The sequence below is a fragment of the Thunnus thynnus genome, chromosome 4 (genome assembly GCF_963924715.1).
Source record: "Thunnus thynnus chromosome 4, fThuThy2.1, whole genome shotgun sequence".
NCBI lineage: Eukaryota > Metazoa > Chordata > Actinopteri > Scombriformes > Scombridae > Thunnus > Thunnus thynnus.
In genome coordinates, this window is record NC_089520.1 from 30181998 (window position 1) to 30191743 (window position 9746).

Genomic DNA, 9746 nt, shown 5'->3' on the forward strand with positions numbered 1-9746 from the left:
AACACAACATTAGAAATTGAATTGCCTCATTGACACCAAGCATTTAAATCGTAATCAAACCATAAACCAGATTCTCCACTCAGCTTGAACACAGTAGATCTAAAGCATTTTACAGTGTAGAGGTTAATGGAACAAAAGAGAGAAGACAATAAGAAATAAAACAAAAATCATGTGACAACAAACTCTTAAAAGCATTAATAAAGTGAGAAAAACAAAATGCAGAGGGAGGCAAACTCCACAGCTTTGGGACAGGACTTAGGACTCTGATAGTGTGATATGAGGACAGGAGTTCAAACATGTAAAGAGGGACAAGACAAGTGAATGCTTTGTAGACAAGCTGCAGGATTTACAATTCAATTCTACGGCCGACAGGGAGAGGGAGTGGGTGAATGGGGTCAATCTTTTTTGAGTTTTGCTGCAGACTTCTTGACTAGTTGGAGAAAGGATAAAGAATTCTGAGTGATGCCAAAATATAAAGAGCAAGCAGTACTCATGGTGTGTTGATGGGCATGGTTGACTTTCTCCAGGTAACCTAAATCCTGCGGAATGTTGTGAAATACACTTGCACTTACTTACTTGCTTACTTGCACTTACACTTGCCTTGCTGTTTTACCAAGAGTAAGATAAGAAAATTGATAATACTCTTCTGTCTATCTGTTACTGAGCTGGAGCTGGGAAGCTGTTAGCCTAGCTTAGCATAAGGACTGAAAGCAAGGAAAAGCAGCTATCACAACTTACCTCCAAAGTTCAACATTACACCTATCAGCACCTTTGTTGACTAATTAATATGGCTCATTTGTTTTATATACACACGATAGAAATGTAAAAAATAACAATTTGTTGTGTTAAGTGGAGTTTAGTGTTTGAGTTTTGTTGTCACAGAGAGATTGCCATGCTATAGCTCAAGACGCCCTGCACAGAAGTATTTGTCGGATGGATAAACTGTTGTTCATCAAGAAAAAGGTACAGGCTAGTGCGTGATACCCCTCGCAACCACAAATTGTCATTTTTACATTTCTGTTTTTGTATGGATCATCAAACAAGATACAGCATAGTAAACTTTGGTGTCCTATGTCTATATAATGTATTCATCCTCTATATAATGTATTCTCATTAAACAGCCATTTGGAATTTAATGTCCTAGTGAGCTTTGAGGTCTAGGCTGTAGAGGTAGGTTAATCTGGGTGGCTACAGTGTACCAGTGGAAAGAGATGTTAGATGTAGAAAAGAATGGGACCAAACATAGAGCCTTGGGGTACCCCACATCAGATGGGGGTTGAGGGTGAAGAGGACAGTGAAGGATCTGTTGGATTCATTTCTATTCAAGAACTGTATTGGTGATGTCAGGGAAGGACAGGGGTCATCTGTGTCAGTAATAACACAACACACAGTACATAAGTATGTAGACTCACAAAAGAGGTTTTTAGCTTCACTGGTGGAGGGGGGCAATGTGACCAAATACATATATTGCAACAAATATATTTTAGGTCTTTGCTGGTGGTATTGTGCATTTCTGGACCACACATTAATGGGTTAGATAATTAGGGAAAGGAAGCATTATCTGTACCATTCTGCATTAGACCCTGTAAATAACTCATTATCCTGGGAAGAGAACACAAGATGTTGCTTTGAATTGTCCTTTTGTGTGCAGACAACTGGCCTTGTAACGAGTTGCATCCTCACTTATCAACCAGCAAAATTAATTTTTATGCTTCACCCAGTTATGGAGCAGAGAGAGACAAGGAGGGGCAGGGGTCTCTTCAGTGAATCCTAAGTGAAGCAAAACACATCTGACAAGGCATATTTTCTTACTCCACAGTCTGTGCCAGGCATTATTGTTATTTGATGTGCTAAATAGTGATTTTTGTACTGTATGTGAGAGATTCTTTGCTGATAATTACATGTGAGGAAGAGTATCCCAAAACCTATATTTCAAAATATGGAAATCCTTTCAACAGTGAGTATGACTTTCAGACAAATTTAAACCTGTGTAGGAGTTTTATGTTGTTCAGCATTATGTCAGACCTCTTAAAATAGTTCAAAAAGTTGACAGAATTATGTTAATATACTGCCAAAAATAGGTTTAGAACTACTGCTGTGTTGTGAAATCCATTGTGAAGGTATTGAGCAGTCTCAACTCACGCAACTGGAGGAAGGTGATGAAACAGTCTGGAAAAGAAAGCCCCAATTTTAGAGTTAAGTTTCAAGATGGAAATGGCTGAATCATGACCCATGCTTCCTGTTTTCAGTGGCTGCAGTGGCTGTTCTACATTTACAATCTCGGAAAATTCAAGTTTCTAAAGAAAAACTGAGGTTAGTCCTTAGTCATATTTATCCATATGTTCCATGTGCATTTATCCACCTGCATGCTTGCAGTAGAGTCAGAGATCTTTGCTACACTTGAAAATCTGAAAATATTATTACATATTATATAATTATCTTTGAAAGAGGTCATCACCACCTTTATTGGGAATAAAACTGTCCATGAAGACAATATAGTACTGTAAAAATAACAACATTCTTATTTGAAAGAAAGTCATCTCTAGTCTGATCTCATTCAAAAATGTATACAATATATTCATTGAATGAGCAAGTCATGAGCAAGTCCCTAAAACTGAAACAAGACAACTCTCTATTGAAATTGAGTTGAACAAGGACACTGACCCTGTGGAATAAATATGACCGTTGCTTTCATGGTTCAGAGCCTGGAAACAAACTTGTGTGTAAAGGCTCAATAGGCACAGAAGCACATCCACTGATAATATTTATTGTGCTTTTCATTTTCAAGTTACTCCAGAAAGAGCGGCTGTTCCTCACAATGATGTTATTTGAGCATAATAAAATGCTGTGATCATAAACTCTTTTATGGGTAGTTTGTAAATCAATAAAACAGACTGAAAAGGAAATGCTGAAACAGAGATGTGTATCTTTTCATGTGGTTTTGATACATTTAGTTTCAACTGATTAAAGTTACAGTAAATTAAATGGGCTTTCATGGAAGTGTATGCCTGCATAAATGGGCAAAACAAAGATGAAATATTTTGCTTTCGTGCTGGGAGTTAGATGAGAAGATTAGCTACAGCCAGCACCCGGAGAGTGGTACTGATCTCTTCTCATTGATGCATATTTCTACCATATTTCTAAGCATATTTCCCAAAATGTCAAACTATTGCTTTAAATGGATTACCCAAACTGTATTTTGTATTTTTGTGGGATTATAAAGCTTGTTTGAGTGTTGGAGTAAAATTTGAGTAAAATTATTTAAATCACAGCCAATACAGAATGTCAGATATTCAAACATCAATTTTCAGCTTATTTCCAGAGCTCTTTTTTGTCCAAAACAGTTTTGGTTCTTTTAGATACTCTTTATAAAGGCTCCTCAAAAAACTCCAAATAATAAGAATAAGAATAAGAATATTTATTTTTTAAAATTTATTAATTAATTAATTTTACCATTTTCTGTATCTGTCTTTCTTCCATTCTTAGGACTGTTCTCACTTTTCCCCAAATTGAAGACAGTGTATACAGTCATGATCCTGGAGGCATGGAGATAGTGTTCAGACCTTATAAAACCTCTTAGCTAAAATAATCTATAATCCACCACTCACTTAGCGCCATAGCAGCAGTGAATGAAGACAGTGTACTGTTGCAAAACTACAGATCTAGTCAACCTCCTTCCCTAAACCAACATGTTCAATCAATCCACAGAAGTCAAGACATCTGGTACTTGTCATTATGTTAACTTGGAAGTGATGCATTATTGTGTCACACCAGGAAGTCTTGAAATCCTAAAGCATTTTAAAAGGACCTAATTCCTCAAACAGCAGCAACAGTGAAGCGGGTACTCTTGAGTCACTGTCCAACATGAAAATAAAAAGGTAAGAATCCTCCGTTAACCCTTGCAAAATGATTTCTGTGTCTTTGTTGTCACAGATGCTGTTTTCTGTGTTTCCATATGCCTTTTTCCATGTTTAATGGTGTTTATGAGTGATTTGGTTAAGTATCTCATGCTTGAGCTTGTAACATTTCCACATCCTAACAATTGGCAACACATCATCGGTGTGTCTGAGTAACACATGCACGCTAATCATATCCAGTGGCCTCTGTTAAAAGCCAACTGTAGAGAATTAGGTTTTCTGCGGTTTTCACAGAATCAATAGCCCATTGCTTGGAGACAGCAGGGTCATCTTAATTTCACAAACAAAAGTTAGTGGGACTGATTTTGCTGTAGACACAATGTATGGACTCATTAAAGCACAGCGTTTCAAAATGCATATGACATGATTGACACTATTAGTGGGTCAAGGCGTTGCTGTTCTATCAGGAAATGTCACTTGGGTGCAATAAATCAGTGTTCTGCCTGTTTAGGGAAAGCATGTGCAGTTAACAGTCAACAGTAGTACACTGAGTCATGCATAAGTGCAGCCACAAGTCTGTCAATTGGTTGCACATTTATTTCTTGTTTGGTTTATATACTGTAGATATTTTGAATTTTAAGTGACATTATTTGCGAATACAGCTGTGAGGAACAAACTAACCACAGTGGATATGTGTAGAACATGACTCATGCTATTTCTCTTTTTTTTTTTTGGCTGGTTAATTGTTCTTGAGACAAGAAGGTTTTGTCATATATATATTGCATTTCTAACTTTATTAATGAATATAAATCAAATTAATATAAACAGTGTTTTTAACATCTTCCAGCCTTAACATCTTTAGGCTTCAGTATAACTGAACTATTGAATATTACAAGGTTCAAGGTCCCGTTAATACACACATGTATTCTCACTTTGGCTGCAATGTTTCTTGAAATTGCTAAAAATGTAAGTTGTGCAGTCTTAACTGTTGCAAAAAAACTTACATAAACTATAGTAATACTATAGTACTACTACAATGCTATAAAGTATCCATTCTATAAAGTATACACTAATGTTAACACAATACAATAAATTAATAGTGATACATTAATAATTTATAATTTTGCATTAAAAGTGAAATAAAACAACTTCCAGTGAATGGAACACAAATAAATTGAAAACATCACTAATTGCTGTTAAAATATGTCTTAACCATTTAATTCATTTCAGTTGTACACTGCAATTTGGGGAAACAGTGTCTATCAACACCACACTAAAAAATCAAACAATTTTAGTCTGTATATCTGGCAATTCTAAGCATACTTTACATGCAATTTTTCCAATGTTGGATGACTATAGCATGCAGTTGGAGTTTAGGTATATGATTATCACAGATTATGAGAAATAATGCATCAACTGTTTTGGACTCTTTGAAATGGCTTGAAATAAATTACTGGAGAAAAAATTCAGAAACAAACAAAACCCATTCAAAGCATTAAAGTCAAATTACATTTTGCTTATAGAACAGCTATTCCTCCAATACCTCATTAAGGACATTTAACCCACTTAGAATGACATGCACTAAAAACTACCAAAAGATATGCATCTGAAATTTAAGGGTTTAAAAATGCCTTTTTGGCCTCTTTGTGGATAATGGCTATGACCAATGTTGTGAGGTTAGCTGGACATCCAACATTACATTTAATGTACTTTGACTTTTATCCATTGTCAACTTACATTCACTAGCCAGCAAAAAAACTTCAGTTTGAAAAAACTAAATGCATTTTTTTATTGATAGTAATGCAGTTTTGAATTTTTTTTTAAAATACTGTGAATCAATAATTCTAATAAACTGTGATGCTTTGTCAGTAGTGGAGCCTCTGCAATGACCCAATAAACAATGTCTGGATTTTAATTTGTGCTTCACTTCTATTATATGTTATACTTGGTACAGTATTAGACAGTATTAACAGTGGTTTCACTTTCACACAATTATGATTTAATCAATAGTAATAGTAAATGCATTAAAGGTTTTATTAATTTTTTTCAGAAAACTATGAGCAAAATAACAGATTACTACCTTCATCAACCTTATAACCATTTAGAATTTTACATTTTTTCCCCTTTAACTTAATAACACACTGTTGCTTCAGGGTGTGGGAATGTTTATGATTTACAAGTTAAGTGGCACTTGTCATGAACAAGACATGAACAAGAATTTTCACAATTAGAGACAGAAGGTGCAGATGTCTGTGAATAATGAAAATATTCTTGTGTAAAAACAAAAACAAAAGAAAGATCTTTGAGTTTCTCTGCCTGAAGCACTGCCACTAGTCATGTTGAAGCGATAGCTTCAGACTGGGGCTAGATTTAACATGCCAGCCTAATTAGTGCGATTTATCACACAGCTGCACAGGCTGAGAGGATTTGAAGTGGTTTTATCAAAAGGATCATTTTCCCGGGGAATGCCTCATCCTGACAGCGTGTGCACTGCCAGATCCATTTCGGTTTGCGATGTCCGCTCAAATACGTTGCAGCTTTGAAAGGTTGAGGTGAGACTCGACAAGATAGTAGAGGAAGAATAGCATTGAGTTATTGCTCAGTGTATTATTTGTACATGAGTAAATCTATGAAGTGATTAGATGCATAGTGTTTTTGTGGCTTAGACCACACAACAGACCACTTATTGCTAGTCTGGTGGCACATAATCCACACTAGTTTACCCCAAATCATACTGTGAGCTGGCAGAGTATGGAGGGTAAAATAAATTTTGGCTTGATAATCTGATTTGGTGTTTGATGGAGTGCTTATTATCAGGAAAAACAATTGATGTAATGCCACAGTTCAGCTATGGATTAGCTTTCCCTTTTTATTAAAACATGACACAAAAACACAAAAAAATTGTGACTTAAAGCTGCTATAATCGATATTTTTATATAACCAATCAAATGACTTTGTGTATGTGAAAGAAGTCACTTGTAATGACAAACCCAAGAAAATTATCACCCCACTTTAGTTCCTGCCAGCACTAGCTCTAAGCATTTTGGCATCTTTCAGCTCAATGTTTTGGTTTCACGCCTACAACTTTAATGTTTTGTTCCAGTCAGACACAACAGGTGGCTGTTTCCAGTGAAAAAGCTCTAAAACATGAACTAACCTGCCCAGCATCAAATGGGAGACAAAGTTAGTGACTAGCTGGTGAACATGGTGGAGCATTTAGCAGCTAAAAACTGGAAGCTTATGTTGCTCTACATCCACAGAAGTTTAAATAAGCAACAAGTTCATCTGAAAAGGTAATAATATGTTTTGTGTTTATTGTTTCTGTGGCCAAAAAGATTATTTAATGCAGGTTTAAAGAGACATGAAATAGATGTTTTGCATAAAATAGGACACATTTTCTATGCCAATACTTTTTTATGTCATTTAACCTATTCAGTTAGAGCACAAGGCAACACTGTTGATGTTTAGTGCCCCTCTTGCATAACCTAAATGCATCTTTCACACTCACTCAAAGAACAATAACATATTCTCAGTAAAAGAATCTCTGGCTTCTCTCTCACTCAATCATCATATTGTATTGTTCTACAATACCTTATATTGCCTACTGACTCGGTTCAGAAAAATGCCATTGGTTGTGCAAATAAACACCAGCATGTTGTTTAGCCTGGTCTGTTAAACTACTCCCTCCTCTCTTTGCCCCTGGGTGGGCTGGGGTCTTCAATGCTCCTCCAGACCTGCATGACCTCCACTAGCTCCTCCAGAGTTCCCCCCCTCTACTGGCCGTGACGTCACAGGTCCAGCTTCGAGATCAGCCGGTGATTGCCCATCGCCAGGGTCGAGAGCACAGGGAGGACCGAGAGGAGAGGACCAGGAACCTCCTGCACCACAGCTCCCGCCACACCTCCTCTGTCCATGTCTCGCCTCCCCCCAGCCAGCCTGCTGTGAGCCTAACATCCATGGAAGTTCTTAAGGTAAGCCTACTATCACGCAGGTACACCTGTATCAGCCATGCAGCAAAAATGTAACAGTGTTCCGGTGTATACTCTCCTGTGGAAGTGATTGACACTATTTGATTCTGCGATTCCATGTATTTTAAACTAGATTCTAAAAATGTAAATTACCGATTCAAAACAATTATGGACTTCAGAAATTCCTACGTCTGTTTCAGCTCCTGAGAGACAAGTACAGTTCTCTGAGAGTGGACTGTGTTAAGTCCATAGGGGGGATTATCTCTTGACAGAATTCCTGTTTCCAAACATTTGGCATTCAACACATTTAATCCTATTTGCTCCACTGCACTGACATATTTTCATTCATTTGATTCCTGGTATGAACAAATGCATCCTAAAACAATATAAAAGTGAGAAAATGTTTTTTAGAAGGCAAATGACTCTGGATATACACTGGGACTAAACAGATTTCAAAACTCTCAGATATTAAAATTGATATCTCTTAGAATCAAGATTAAAATGTCTCGACAACATATAATCTTCGCATTTTGTGGCATTACAAGATCAGGACCAGGTATTAGTTTTTAGCTAGTCAGGGAATTTCAAAGTGTAAAAGTTTATCCAAACTAACTGTGAAGGAAAATTCCAACTCTCAGACACTTGATATGTAGTAGTCTGCAACGGGTTTATTGATTTTCTGTGTCTATGAGTTATAAAAAAAAATCTTCTATCATTTCTGCCAATTATCACAGATATGCATGTGATATCATTAGGTCCAATAAGTTCTGCAGAATAAGTGAGACGCTTCTGCCGTTGCATGAGGGAGACATTCTTTTAAGGTCATGAATGACATCAGTTGTTGACTTGTGTGAAGTACCATTTTCGCCTTTTACGTATCAGTGTGTTTATTGATGGCAAAGTAATAATCCTTTAGCACTATACCACTGCGAGTTATTTCAGCATGAAAATCGAATCCTGCCACAGTGTAACTTGGCACGTGGCCGTCTATTTTCACGTGGTTTTGTGTCTGTGTGCAAAACAGAAAATCCTTTTATTGTTTTTTTTTTCTTGATAATAATATCACAGTGCCATGAGGTAATTTTGCTGAGGTTTTGATGGAAATAGAAATATGTTGTTTTCTCATCTGAAAGTTGTTCTACCAGATTGTTGCATTGATAATAGAGCTGGAAGACTGTGCAGGGAAGCAATCTGGAGGAACTTTCTCTCATACTGTATCATTTTTAGAGTGCAGAATCCAGAAAATGATCCCGACATTCTTGGGCAAACACTTTTTGACAGTTTGGTCCTAACCTGTCTGTGGATTATCAAAGACCCCTCCAAAGCCATGCAAGCAAGGCAAAATTAGCTTAGAGGTACCAGGCAGGGCTGCTGGACCGTGAAAGTGAAAACATAAAGCTCAGATGAGGTTGTCTAAAAGGGGAGGGGGCCCTTAATTAGCCAGGTTACCTCTGACCCCTGTGAGAATCAAGTAAAAAAAAAAAAAAAAAAAAAACGGTTCATGGATCAAGACAAAGGCAGGCAGAGTTTTATCACACACTCAACTCACAAGTCAGCGATGAATGCTTATAATTAGGTTCAATCTTGAGTTCATTTAAGAAGTAATGTATACTGCCAAAATGATCACTATTTGAACTAGTGAAATCCAAGACCCTCACTAGTTAACTAGTCTATTTTGACCTTACTAGTTAACTAAGCTGAAAAGACCCCAACTAGTGTAACTAGTGGACATTTTGGCTCCTACTAGTTAACTAGTTACAACCACTTTCTCTTACTAGTGAACTAGTTAGGTTCAGAAAGAGTCACTAGTGACACCGATGTTTTCCTCACTAGTCAACTAGTGGAAGACATTTTGTCTGACTAGCCAGACTCTGTACTGAACATGCAAAGACTTTGACTGAACATGTTTATCATTTTTCTT